At 42.0% G+C, this 15292-nt stretch overlaps 3 non-coding genes across 3 annotated transcripts; all 3 read right to left on the reverse strand.

Moving 5' to 3' along the window:
- Positions 1–4346: 4346 nt before the first annotated feature.
- On the reverse strand, positions 4347–4510 carry LOC129846033 (U1 spliceosomal RNA). The gene has a single exon (XR_008758158.1). It is a non-coding gene; the product is annotated as a U1 spliceosomal RNA (small nuclear RNA).
- A 1105-nt stretch (positions 4511–5615) lies between these two features.
- On the reverse strand, positions 5616–5779 carry LOC129846044 (U1 spliceosomal RNA). The gene has a single exon (XR_008758168.1). It is a non-coding gene; the product is annotated as a U1 spliceosomal RNA (small nuclear RNA).
- A 9328-nt stretch (positions 5780–15107) lies between these two features.
- LOC129846040 (U1 spliceosomal RNA) lies at positions 15108–15271 on the reverse strand. Its single transcript, XR_008758165.1, has one exon. It is a non-coding gene; the product is annotated as a U1 spliceosomal RNA (small nuclear RNA).
- Between the last annotated feature and the right edge of the window lie 21 nt (positions 15272–15292).

The raw sequence follows: 15292 nt of genomic DNA on the forward strand, positions 1-15292 counted from the left end.
CCTAGTCCCCTTTCCCTCCCATAGGAATTCTGTAACCAAACCATTGAATTCTTTTAATACCCATTGTGGCATATCCAACGAACCTAAAACATAGATACATTTGGATGCCACCAATGAATTAATCACCACCACTTTCCCCCTCAAAAACAGTTTTCTTGCCTTCCAATAGGATAGAGTATGTTTTATTTTATTCATAACCCCAGTCCATGTCTCATCTCTCGTCCCTTCTTTATCCACCCCCAAAACCACCCCTAAAGTCTTTATATAACCTTCAGCCTTTTTGAAAGGGAATCCACAGTCCACTTTTTCATCTATCCCCACATACATTATTTCAGATTTTTCAACATTAAGTTTTGCCCCTGATGCCTTGCCATATACCTCAAAACACTCCATTACATTCTTCACACTTTCAACATCTATCACAGTACATGTAGTATCATCCGCATATTGCTGTATAACACTCTCCCCCCCATCCGGTATCCGTATACCTCGAATTAATTTGTTTGCTTTAATCATTGCTGCAAACGGCTCCACCGATAAACTATAAAGAGCAGCTGATAACGGACATCCCTGCCTAACAGATCTCTCCAGAGGAAAAGAATCTGTTAAAATCCCATTACATTTTACTCTGCTCCTTGCAGATCCATTCAGTAATCTAATCCAACCTATCATTCTTTCACCAAAACCAAATTTCCCAAGTGTACGCAATAAAAAGGAATGATCAACTCTATCAAAAGCCTTATTTAGATCCAAACTCATCACAAACCCCCCTTCCTCCCCCATATGCTTTATCACATCCCTTATTGTTCCCACTGTGTCAGAAATATCCCTCCCTGGTACACTATATCCTTGTGTCTCTGCTATTACTCCTCCCATAACTTTCTTAACTCTATTAGCTAAGACCTTGGCTAAGATCTTATAATCACAATTTAAAAGTGTCAACGGTCGATAATTATCCAAATTTACACGACTCCCTTTATTTTTATACAGTATGGTTAAAACTCCTGTGGCCAGCGAATCTGGCACCACTTGAGTCTTTTCAATATATTCATACAGTTTTCTTAAAAGTGGAGCCAACAAATCTGCAAAAGCTTTATAAAATTCTGCAGTTAGGCCATCAGACCCCGGACTCCTATTGCTATTAGCAGCTAATATGGCCTCCTTAATATCAGTTAGACTCATATCTTCATCACACATGTTTTTTTCCCCTTCTGTTAACTTAGTATCCACATGATCAAGCACCTTATCCATACATGAATCATTAACCTCTTCTTTTTTAAATAAACATTCATAATATCTCTCGACCGTATCCAGAATCCCCACCAAATCATTAACCTTTTCCCCTTTATCATTAATTAACTCCGTAATATAAATCTTCTCTTGCCTTCTTTTTTCTAAATTCAAGAAAAATGAAGTACACCTTTCCCCCTCTATCGCATATTGCACTCTACTCCTTACAATCGCCGCATAACATTTCTTCTTCTCATATTCATCAAGTGCGTCCTTAGCCAGTAAATAATCCTCCACCCCATGATCTTCATCCTTTTCTATACACTCAAGTTCATGTTGAACCGTCTTACGTAGCTCCCTCTCCTTCTTTTTCAAAAAAGAATTCCTCTTAACTGCATATTTTATAGTCAATTCCTTACATTTGATTTTCAGCTCCTCCCACCACAACCCCATATTCTCCTCCATTAACTGCTGTCTTTTGGCTTTCCCAATACATTCTGATATCATCTCAATATAATTTTCCTCCTCTAGCAAGCTATTATTTAAACACCACAGCCCACCAGATTTAGTAGGTGTCCTTACTCCGCAAGAAAATACCAACGCAGCATGATCACTAAAAGTTGTAAAAACATACTTAATATCTTTTATAAAATCCCTTAACCCTTCATTTACTAAAACCAAATCTATTCGCGTCTGTTTCAATTCCCCTAAAACCACCTGCCTTCTAGAAATACCTCTCTTGTTCGGATTCTCATCCCTCCATATATCAATCAACCTGTTATCAAACATAATCTTCCTTAAGACCCCCCTAGAAACGTCATTTCTAAAAATAGCTCCTCTTTTCATATCTAGTCTATTCATTTTAACATTAAAATCCCCTACTAAAATACAGTTACCCTTGCACCATTTCCCTAATCCTAAAAACAAATTATTTCGCTCTATCTCATTATTCGGCGCATAAATATTTATAATCCTAAAAACCCTATTCATATATTCAAAATCCAAAATTAAAATCCTCCCATTATTATCATTATATATCTTCTTCACATTTTCTACTACATCCTTCCTTAATAAAATTGCAACCCCACTTGAATTTCCCCTGCCATTGTTTACATAAATAAAATCCCTCCATATTTTTTTTACTTCTGAAACACATACATTATCCCAGTGCGTCTCTTGAATACATAAAATATCTGAATTCTTCATTTGTACTATTCTATTAAATTTTCCCATTGTTCTCAAACCATTTGCATTTATTGACATTATATTTACCATTCTAATAAATAATAAAATAAGAAAATATAATTTCATTATCCTCTACCTGTTATCCAGTTTCCTTCCTCTTCCACCCTTTCTCTCCCCCTCTTCCCCACGCTTTCCTCTTTCTGTATCCTTCCCTCGTTCTTTCAATCTTTTCCCCATCATCCGTGTCCGATATCTCCTCCAAGACCATGTTATCCAGCCAACTCAACTTCTTGACACCCACATCCGTTGTGCTCCCCGTGTTCATCTCCGTCTCTGGTATTGTCATCGTTGTGCTCCCCGTGTTCATCTCCGTCTCATGTATAGCCGTCGTTGTCGTTTCTGTTATTGTCATCAAACTCGAACCCCTCTCTGTTTCTTCACCCCCCGAGGTACTTGTTAGTGCTGTGCTTTCCCCCAAAACCTGTGAGTCCCCCGCGCTTCCCCCCAATCCACTCCCCCCCTCCTCCTGAAAACTCCCTCTTCTTATTTCCGAATCCATACTGCTCCCAATTTCATTCATCTTCTGGTCCTTCTTCTCCCTTCTTTCCTCCGTCTCTCCACTCTCCACCACATCCTCTCCTCCATCTTCTTCTCCTTCTTGCGACAATACAACTGCTTCCTCAAACAGTGCTTGACTCCCCTCTTCAGCCATAACCTCTCCACAGTTGCACTCCGCCAATCTCTTTCTGCATCCACCACAGAAATTCCTTTCCTTCTCTCCGACACATTCTCTCGCATAGTGGCCTTGATTGCCACACTTGAAACACTTAAATTCAGGGCAATCTTTAACTATGTGCCCGGGTTGAATACACAAACGACACACTCTGACCTGTTTGTCATGAATTACCCTGAAGTATTCTGCTCCCTCCAGCGTCTCAATTCTTGTGGAATATGGCAATGATGTTACTTTTTCTGTGAACTTGACCTTGCAAAATTGTGTCCCGTCAACCACCTCCGTTCCTGGCCAAACTCTCCTCCTTATCTCCGAGACGGCCGTTACGCCCCAGCTACTCAGCTTGCCCATTATCACACCATCTTCTACGTATACTGGGAGATTCATGAAAGACACCACCAATTCTTTCACATTCACATCTCTCGCCAGAATCCTGGTGTCCCTTATCCGTAGTCCATCCATTAGACGTTCTTTTCCTCTTTCGTTTCTCATCGTAATTTCATACTTCTTCTCACCTTTCATTCGGCATCCCACCACCTCTCCACACACCTCCTTAATTGCTCGTAGTAGTTCCATTGTCGTCACCTTGTCTTCTCCTTCCAACTCAATTGCCACCGTGTATTCTTTGCCATATTTCATTCCTTCTTTATCTTCATTTTTCTTCCGTTGCGCATTTTCGTTGTCCTTGTCCATTCCGTTTGTCGTTTCCATGTTGTCCGTCATAGCAATTCAAAAAATGAATCCGAAAAAAAACTCTCCCCCAAGCAGCAAAACTGCAAGGGGGGGAAGACTAACCAAACTTAAAAGTATTCAAATGCAAGAACAAAAATTTTTTTTTTCGAAATCCAAATAATTAACAAAAATAGCTCTCGAGCAAACACTCTCCAGCAAACACTTACTCACAGCTCAAACACTCGCACCTGTCGTCACTTCTCCAATCAGGATGGGCGTATTCAGGCTGGTATGGCCGTAAGCGAAGGAACAACTCTTGGTATACCACATAAAGTCATGCATTTCGCAACATGATGTTTCCACAAAATGTCAACAATGTTTTGCTACAAACAAATGTTTCTACCTTTCAATTGGTCCACAAAGTGTCTTTCTCAACTGACTTGAAAGATCTCCATAAGCACGGGCAATCGACTCAAGTCATCCTCAAGCCTGGCGCCAAGCAACGGTTTGTCATTAAACAAGCGATCAGGGGAGAGCGCGGACGCAATCCCCCACTACCATAAATTATGCAATCGAGATTTCCACATTTGGGAAATTCGCAGGGGTCAGCACAGCCGAAGTGCAATGGCTGAGCCTCGCCCTGGGTGAACCGCCTTCTTGATCACGGTATCTCCCTTGCCAGGTAAGTATGAGTTACACACATCGGTGGAGGGCAAGTCTCTCCAGTGACAACATTTTCGGCTGAAGGTAACCACTTTGTGTTCTGATCATACCACATCACATCGACCTGCGTTAAATGCCGTTTAGGAATGCACTTGCAGACAGAGTGGTGAAAAAGTAGTTTATTTTGTTTCCTAGATTATATCAGTATATCCGTCATAGCAATTAAAAAAATCCGAAAAAAAACTCTCCCCCAAGCAGCAAAACTGCAAGGGGGGGAAGACTAACCAAACTTAAAAGTATTCAAATGCAAGAACAAAAATATTATTTTTCGAAATCCAAATAATTAACAAAAATAGCTCTCGAGCAAACACTCTCCAGCAAACACTTACTCACAGCTCAAACACTCGCACCTGTCGTCACTTCTCCAATCAGGATGGGCTTATTAAGGCTGGTATGGCCATAATCGAAGATACATATCTTGGCACACCATATAAAGTCAAAGTGAGTCTGATAAACAGACATTGCATTCTCACCAATTAGATAAGCAGCTTGAACTTTGGCTCACTCAAAAAGTGGAAGAAATTACATATACTGTAGCCATCACTTTTTAGCACAGATAGTTGGATGAAATACAAACAAACCTTGCAGACATTTCAAAGCGAGGGCACATATTTCAGCCTTGTGGGAAAAAACGGACAAATACAATGACTTCTGACAAATACATCATCAGCAACAGTTTCCCATGCAGCTATCCTACTAGCCACAATAAATACACAAAAGCTCTGGATGTTGAAAACCTATTGCATTGTTCTGTGCTAAGGAGGAACGCATGTATGGACAATTTCATATTGGAAGCGCATGACACATCATGACCGGGGGGGGGGTTAGAGTGGCTTCTCAACTATCTCCTGATTGAAGTACCAGCGTGGCATAAATACAATGCTGCATTTCGCAACATAATGTTTCGACAAAATGGCAACAATATGTTGGTAAAAACAAATGTTTCCACCTTTCGATTGGTCCACAAAGTCTCCTTCACAACTGACTTCAAAGATCTCCATAAGCACGATCAATTGAGTCAAATCATCCTCAAGCCTCGAGCCAAGCAACAGTTTGTCAATAAACAAGACATCAGGGGAGAGCGCGGACGCAGTCCCCCACTACCATAAATTATGCAATCGAGATTTCCACATTTGGGAAATTCGCAGGGGTCAGCACAGCCGGCGTGCAATGGCTGAGACTCGCCCTGGGTGAACCGCCTTCTTGATCACGGTATCTCCCTTGCCAGGTAAGTATGAGTTACATTCATCGGTGGAGGGCAAGTCTCTCCAGTGACAACATTTTCGGCTGAAGGTAACCACTTTGTGTTCTGATCATACCACATCACATCGACCTCCGTTAAATGCCGTTTAGGAATGCACTTGCAGACAGAGTGGTGAAAAAGTAGTTTATTTTGTTTCCTAGATTATATCAGTGAACCACTAGATTCCCATCACGCAACACTGTAAAAAAATCACCAATAGCTTTTGAATATCTTAACCTGTCTTATATCACAAATGTATGCGATATGACGAAATACAATCACATTCAGACACACACACACACACACACACACACACACAAATGCATGAAACCAATTGATTTATTATCGATAACATCTCACATTCTCTTGTACTTTTGATTTACACCGTTAAAAGAAGGGTTGTAATTCCACCATGGAAAACACAGGGCCATCAGACACCAGTCCAGTTCCACTCCTCACCAGCAGTATTTCCTTTAATCATTTGAACAGGGTGAGGGAGCACAAAGCACACACAAGCTGCATTCAGTAACAATATTCTTATTTGTCTTATAAATAAAAGGCAGATGCTCCCTGGCAGCACAAGGAACTTTGATTGTATTAAAAGGGCATGGGAGACTAGCCCATAGAAGCTGCATTTAGTCAATTCGGCATCAAATGCTTACTACAAGGCAGCGATGCTGATGAAATAATGCAAGAGGACACCCTAGTGGACAAAATGCTTACAGCACCTGGTATTCCCAGGCGGTCTCCCATCCAAGTACTAATCAGGCCCAACCCTGCTTAGCTTCCGAGATCAGACGAGATCGGGCGTATTTTTTTTAAATCTTTTATTATGAAAAAACACATAATATTTACAACATTCAATCAATAATAAAAAAGGATGAACAATTCATCCTTTTACAAAATCAAAAAATCAAAAATAAATTAAATAAAACCTATTAAAAACACAATCATCCACTAAATCAACTTAATAATGAAATACAAGTTTCCCATTTGACAGAATTTCAATAAAAGTACTCCCCCACACAAACAATTTTTCAAAATTTCCTCCACCGTATCTATATATTATCTCTATATCTCTCTCTAATATGCTCCTAAAAAAACCTTCCACACTCACAATTTTCCCTTCATAATGACCTAAATTCCTTCTTAATCTTATCGCATATCTAGCATGACTTATTACAAAATTCACCAAATTAATATTTAAAACTTTACTTTTCCCATTTAAACCAAAAAGAAACAACCTCCTCCACTCCACCCCAGTAAAAATCTCTTCTCCCCAATGTTTTACTAAAAGCCCTTTTAAAAACTCATGAAAATCTTTCAACCTACTACATTCAATAAAAAAGTGCATCAAATTTTCCACCCCCGTACCACAAATATCACATTCTCTTTTAATATCCCTATTTATTTGATGCAAAACCACATTTGTAAAAATCCTATTATGTTTCAATTTAAAATCATTGTCTTCACATTCTATAAAATTATATTTTACATTTACATTCTTCTATATTGATTTTACATCCATGTTTGGAAACACCCTAGACCACACTTTCTCCGCAGCAGGACTTTTTATCTCTTTTAAAATACATTTTCTATAAACCATTTTAACTTTTAGACCTGATAAATCATGTTTCTCCCCATTACTTTCATAATATAAAACTGGTAAAGCCCTAGATCTTTTAACCACCTCTTTGTTTATTAAAATCACCCAGTCCCCGGGAATACATCCTAATATTTTCTTGTACATATTCTCCACAGTAGTTTTACTTATTTCTTCATCTACTTCAACCACATTGTCATATATAGCCTGAAATGGAAGAAACCCAGGAATTACCTCATATGCTATGTCACCTATCTGCCTCATCCCAGCCCACATGAAATATTTACAAAACAACATCATATTATTACACATTATCTTTGGATTTAAAAAAATCGGCTGATTTAAAATATTTTCCAATCTGGTACATTCATAATAAATATTTGGTAAAAACCGCCCCCAAGCCTCAAACACTTCTCTGTAAAACAAAGGTATATTACCTAACATTTCCTTCTTCATACTCATCAATAAACCATTGTCCCCCATCCTCCCAACCTCCTGCAAATACTCTTTAAAGAACCTTTTCCACCCATAATCCAATTCACCAAATAAATATTTACGTACCATTTTTACTCTAATTGCTGTTTTCCTTACACTTAAATCTACCAACTTCAAACCCCCCTCCTCATAACCTGCAATCAAAGTTTTAAAAGCTATTCTCACCCCCTTCCCTTCCCATAAAAAATCAACTACAATTTTATTCATTTCAGATAAAACCCATTCTGGCATATCCAAAACATTCATTACATAAATAAATATTGACATCAACAATGAATTTATGACAATGACTTTCCCTTTTAATTTCAAAGACCTCCCCCTCCACATATTTACCACCTTTCTAACTTTATTTATTACACCACTCCATGTCAAATCCCTAGCTTCCATTTCCTTCACCCCTAAAAACACTCCTAATACCTTAAAATAATCTTTAACCACTTTAAAAGGAAAATTCCCCTCATTAATCTTCCCAATATACATTACTACTGACTTCTCCATGTTAACCTTTGCACCCGATGCTTGTCCATATACTTTAAAACACTCCATCACCCTTTTTACACTACCCTCATCTCTAACTGTTATAGTGGTATCATCTGCGTATTGATGTATCAAACTAAAACCTCCTTGCGGAGTCTCTACACAATTTATAAGATTATCTCTTTGTCACGATCGTGTAGCTACAAACGTTGTGCACAAACATACAGGCTACTAACGTTCTTACATAGACAATTACCCACAATCAATGAGAGCCTATGGCTACCCTAAATAAGGCTCCCAATCAGAGACAACCGAAATCAGCTGTCTCTAATTGGGAACTCATTCAGGTAACCATAGACTCTCCTAGATAACTAACCAACATAGACAACTCTAGACATATACACTCAACACAAAACCATCTACTACACCCCATAACCCCTTTACCAAATAAACACCCAAAACCAACAAAACATAAACATTCCCCATGTCACACCCTGACCTAACTAAAATAATAAAGAAAACAAAGAATAATAAGGCCAGGGCGTGACATAACCCCCCCCTTGAGGCGCGAACTCCGGGCGCACCATACACAGTCTAGGGGAGGGTCTGGGTGGGCTCCCCTCCACGGTGGCGGCTCCGGCTCTGGTCGTAGTCCCCACGTCACCACAGTACCTAACCACCTCCTAGGCCTCCTCCAAACGACCCCCCGCAACATTAACCCCATTGTATTAAGGGGCAGTTCCGGACTAAGGGACAGCTCCGGACTAAGGTCCAGTACCAGGGTAAGGGGCAGTACCAGGATCAGGGGCAGTACCAGGGTAAGGGGCAGTACCAGGGTAAGGGGCAGCACCAGGGTAAGGGGCAGCACCAGGGTAAGGGGCAGCTCCGGACTGAAGAATGGCAGCTCCGGACTGAGGGACTGCAGCTCCGGACTGAGGGATGGCCCATGGCTGGCTGACGGATCTGGCTGCTCATGGCTAGCTGACGGATCTGGCTGCTCATGGCTAGCTGACGGATCTGGCTGCTCATGGCTAGCTGACGGATCTGGCTGCTCATGGCTAGCTGACGGATCTGGCTGCTCATGGCTAGCTGACGGATCTGGCTGCTCATGGCTAGCTGACGGATCTGGCTGCTCATGGCTGGCTGACGGATCTGGCTGCTCATGGCTGGCTGACGGATCTGGCTGCTCATGGCTAGCTGACGGATCTGGCTGCTCATGGCTGGCTGACTGATCTGGCTGCTCCTGTCTGGTTGGCGGCTCTGGCAGATCCTGTCTGGTTGGCGGCTCTGGCAGATCCTGTCTGGTTGGCGGCTCTGGCAGATCCTGTCTGACGGACGGCTCTAGCGGCTCCTGTCTGGCTGGCGGCTCTAGCGGCTCCTGTCTGGCGGACGGCTCAGTGGGCTCATGGCAGACGGGCGGCTTTGCAGGCTCATGGCAGACGGGCGGCTTTGCAGGCTCATTGCAGACGGATGGCTCAGATGGCGCTGGGGAGACGGATGGCTCAGATGGCGCTGGGGAGACGGATGGCTCAGATGGCGCTGGGGAGACGGGCAGTTCAGTCATTGCTGTGCAGACGGCAGACTCCTGCCGGCTGAGGCGCACTGTAGGCCTGGTGCGTGGTGCCGGGACTGGTGGCACCGGCCTGGGGACACGCATCTCAGGGCTAGTGCGGGGAGCAGGAACAGGGCATACTGGACCCTGGGGACGCACATTAGGCCTAGTGCGTGGGGCCGGAACTGGTGGTACCGGACTGGGGACACGCATCTCAGGGCTAATGCGGGGAGCAGCAACAGGATGCACAGGACTCTGGAGACGCACAAAAGGCTTAGTGCGTGGTGCCGGAATTGGTGATACCGGGCTGGAGACACGCACCATAGGACGAGTGCGTGGAGGAGGAACAGGGCTCTGGAGACACACTGGAAGCCTGTTACGTGGTGTAGGCACTGGTGGCACTGAACTGGGGCGGGGAGGTGGCGCCGGAAATACCGGACCGTGCAGGCGTATTGGCTCCCTTGAGCATTGAGCCTGACCAACCTTACCTGGTTGAATGCTCCCCGTTGCCCGACCAGTGCGGGGAGGTGGAATAACCCGCACCGGGCTATGTAGGCGAACCGGGGACACCATGCGTAAGGCTGGTGCCATGTAAACCGGCCCGAGGAGACGCACTGGTGGCCAGATATGTAGGGCCGGCTTCATGACATCCGGCTCAATACTCAATCTAGCCCTGCCAGTGCGGGGAGGTGGAATAACCCGCACCGGGCTATGCACACGTACAGGAGACACCGTGCGCTCTACTGCGTAACACGGTGTCTGCCCGTACTCTCGCTCTCCACGGTAATTACAGGGAGTAGGCGCAGGTTTCCTACCTGACTTCGCCACTCTCCCTTTAAGCCCCCCCCAAAGAAATTTTTTGGGTTTTCCCACAGGCTTCCTACCGCTTCGTCGTGCTGCCTCCATTCGCCGGTATCCCTCCTCGCACTGCGCCAGAGAATCCCAGGCGGGCTCCGGCACTCTCCCTGGGTTGATCGCCCACCTGTCGATCTCCTCCCACGTAGTGTAACCCAGATCCTTTGTAGGTTCCTTTTCCTGCCTCCGAGCTAGCTCCTCATATCGCCGCCTCTCTGCTTTCGCTGCCTCCAGCTCAGCTTTGGGGCGGTTATATTCTCCTGGTACCTCCCGGTCTAAAATTTCCTCCCATGTCCATAAATCCTTGTATTGCTCCTGTTGCCGCTGGTCATGCCGCTTGGTCCTATGGTGGGTAATTGTGTGCACGACGTTAGTAGCTTCACGGTCGTTTTCTTGTTTTGTATAGTGTGTCAGTGTTTTGTTTCGTTTTTGCCTTCTTCATAATAAAAGAAGATGGCTTATTTTCCAACTGCTGCGTTTTGGTCCGTTAATCCGCCACACGATCGTGACACTCTTTTAAGAAATGCTGCTAAAGGTTCTACCGATAAAACGAATAATAAAGCTGATAAAGGACAGCCCTGTCTCACAGATCTCTCAAGAATAAAAGAATCGGTTAAAACCCCATTACATTTCACCCTACTTTTTGCCTTCTTATATAATAATTTTATCCATCCTATTATTCTATTACCAAAACCATATTTATCCATTACCCTAAACATAAAATCATGTTCCACCCTATCAAAAGCTTTATTTAAATCTATGCTTAAAACAATTCCCCCCATCTTATCATGATTAATTTTATTTATCACATCTCTAATTGTATTAATTGTATCCGCAATATCTCTACCAGGCACACTATAATTCTGTGTAGGTGCTATAATATCATTTAAAACTTGCTTCATTCTATTTGCCAGTACCTTAGCTAAAATCTTATAATCCGAATTTAATAAACTAATTGGCCTATAATTCACCAGTTTTAATTTACTCCCCTTATTTTTATATAAAATCGTTATCAGCCCTGTCACCATAGAAATACTATCATTATCCTCCATATATTGATAAACTTCCAATAAAATAGGTGCTAAAAAACTGGCATATATTTTATAAAACTCTGCAATTATTCCATCTACTCCAGGACTCTTATTTACTTGTAAACCCTTAATCGCATCTTTAACTTCATTCAATGTTATCTTCCCATCACACATTTGTTTATCCTCTTCCTTAATTTGCACATCCACACTATCCAATATCTCCTTTACACACCCCTCATCCACCTCCCCTTTCTTAAATAAATCCTTATAAAAATTCTGCACTGTTTCTAAAACCTCTACATAATCATTGACAACTTCACCCTTTATATTTTCGATCTCTCTAATATATGTTCTCCTCTGTTTATTCTTCTCTAACCCAAGAAAAAATGAAGTACATTTCTCCCCCTCCAAAACATACTTTGCCTTACTTCTTATAATTGCACCCTTACACTTATCTATTTCATATTTAGTCAATTGTGCTTTTATTTCCAAAAACTTTCCTATATTATAATTAGGTTCACTGTCACACTTCCTCATTTCTTTATCCAATTTAGCTCTCAACTCATTTTCTTCTCTTTTCATCCTACCTCTCTTTTTCCTTGCATATCCTATACTAAAAACTTTTATTTTTTCCTTAACCTTATCCCACCATGAACACTTATCATTCTCTTTCTGCTTATCCTCCATTTCACATGCTATCAAAGATTTAAGTTGTTTCCCATATTCCTCATCTCCCAAATCCCCTGCATTCATACACCATATTCCACCCCCTGTTCTTTCCCTATCTAATCCCACTGAAAATGTTAAACCTGCATGATCACTAAAAGTTGTAAAAACATACTTAATATCTTTCATAAAATCCCTTAAACCTTCTTTTACTAAAACCAGATCTATCCTCGTTTGTTTTAAATCCCCTAAAACCACCTGCCTTCTAGAAAATTCTCTTTTTTCTGGATTTTACTCTCTCCATATATCAATTATTCCTTTTTCTAACATCATCTTCTTTAAAACCCCCCTAGATACATAATTTCTAAAAATAGCTCCTCTTGTCATATCCAGTCTATCCATTTTAACATTAAAATCTCCAACTACAATACAGTTTCCCTCACACCATTTCCCTATTTCTAAAAATAAATCTTTGCGCTCTATTTCAGTATTAGGCACATAAATATTTATAATTCTAAAAACCCTACTCATATATTCAAAATCTACAATTAAAATCCTCCCATTATTATCATTATATATCTGTTTCACATTATCCACCACATCCTTCCTCAATAAAATAGCAACCCCACTTGAATTCCCTCTGCCATTGTTTACATAAATAAAATCCCTCCATATTTTTTTTACTTCTAAAACACATACATTATCCCAGTGCATCTCTTGAATACATAAAATATCTGAATTCTTCATTTTTACTATTCTATTAAATTTTCCCATTGTCCTCAAACCATTTGCATTTAATGACAATATATTAACCATTCTAATAAATAAAAATAAAAAATATATATATAATTTCATTATCCTCTACCTGTTATCCAGCTTCATTTCCTCTTCCACCCTTTCTCTCCCCCTCTTCCCGCCGCTTTCCTCTTCCTGTATCCTTCCCTTGTTCTTTCAATATTTTCTCCATCATCCATATCTGATATCTCCTCCAAGTCCATGTTTTCCAGCCAACTCACCCTCTTGACATCCACATCCTTTGTGCTCCCCGTATTCATCTCCGTTTCTTGTATAGTCGTTGTGTTCCCCGTGCTCATCGCCGTCTCTGGTATTGTCATCAACTCCATAACCCCCTCCATTTCTTCACCCCCCCGAGCTACTTGTTAGTGCTGTGCTTTCCCCCAAACCATGTGAGTCCCCCGTGCTTCCCCCCATTCCACTCCCCCCCTCCTCCTGAAAACTCCCTCTTCTTATTTCTGAGTCCATACTGCTCCCAATTTCATTTATCTTCTGGTCCTTCTTCCTTCTTCCTTCCTCCGTCTCTCCGCCTTCCACCACGTCCTCTCCTCCATCTTCTTCTCCTTCTTGCATCAATACCACTGCTTCCTCGTATAGTGCTTGACTCCCCTCTTCAGCTCTAACCTCTCCACAGTTGCACTCCGTCAATCTCTTTCTGCATTCACCACAAAAATTCCTTTCCTTCTCTCCATCACATTCTCTCGCATAGTGTCCTTGATTGCCACACTTAAAGCACTTAAATTCCGGGCAGTCTTTAACTATGTGCCCTGGTTGAATACACATACGACACACTCTGACCTGTTTGTCATGAATGACTCTGAAATATTCTGCTCCCTCCAACGTCTCAATTCTTGTAGAATAAGGTAATGATGTCACTTTTCCTGTGAACTTGACCTTGCAGAAACGTGTCCCGTCAACCACCTCCGTTCCTGGCCAAACTCTCCTCCTTATCTCCGAGACAGCCTCCACTCCCCAGCTACTCAGCTTGCCCAGTATCACACCATCTTCTACATATACTGGGAGATTCATGAACGACACCACCACTTCCTTCACATTAATATCTCTCGCCAGTATCTTGGTGTCCTTTATCCGTATTCCATCCATTAGCCGTTCTTTTCCTTTTTCATTCCTCATCGTAACTTCATACTTCTTTTCTCCTTTCATTCGGCATCCCACCACCTCTCCACACACCTCCTTAATTGCTCGCAGTAGTTCCATTGTCGTCACTTTGTCTTCTCCTTCCAACTCAATTGCCACCGTGTATTCTTTTCCATATTTCATTCCTTCTTTATCTTCATTTTTCTTCCGTTGCGCATTTTCGTTGTCCTTGTCCATTCCGTTTGTCGTTTCCATGTTGTCCGTCATAGCAATTCAAAAAAAAAAATGAATCCGGAAAAAAAAAACTCTCCCCCAAGCAGCAAAACTGCAAGGGGGGAAGATTAACCAAACTTAAAAGTATTCAAATGCAAGAACAAAAAAATTATATTACAAAAACCAATTAATTAACAAAAATAGCTCTCGAGCAAACACTCTCCAGCAAACACTTACTCACAGCTCAAACACTCGCACCTGTCGTCACTTCTCCAATCAGGAATTGCGCATTCAGGCTGGTTTGGCCGTGAGCAAAGGAACAACTCTTGGTACAGCACATAAAGTCATGCATTTGGCAACACGATGTTTCCACAAAATGTCAACAATGTTTTGCTACAAACAAATGTTTCTACCTTTCAATTGGTCCACAAAGTGTCTTTCTCAACTGACTTGAAAGATCTCCATAAGCACGGGCAATCGACTCAAGTCATCCTCAAGCCTGGCGCCAAGCAACGATTTGTCATTAAACAAGCGGTCAGGGGAGAGCGCGGACACAGTCCCCCACTACCATAAATTATGCAATCGAGATTTCCACATTTGGGAAATTCGCAGGGGTCAGCACAGCCGGAGTGCAATGGCTGAGCCTCGCCCTGGGTGAACCGCCTTCTTGATCACGGTATCTCCCTTGCCAGGTAAGTATGAGTTCCACACATCGGTGGAG

This window comes from Salvelinus fontinalis, unplaced genomic scaffold (genome assembly GCF_029448725.1).
Source record: "Salvelinus fontinalis isolate EN_2023a unplaced genomic scaffold, ASM2944872v1 scaffold_0434, whole genome shotgun sequence".
NCBI classification, from domain to species: domain Eukaryota; kingdom Metazoa; phylum Chordata; class Actinopteri; order Salmoniformes; family Salmonidae; genus Salvelinus; species Salvelinus fontinalis.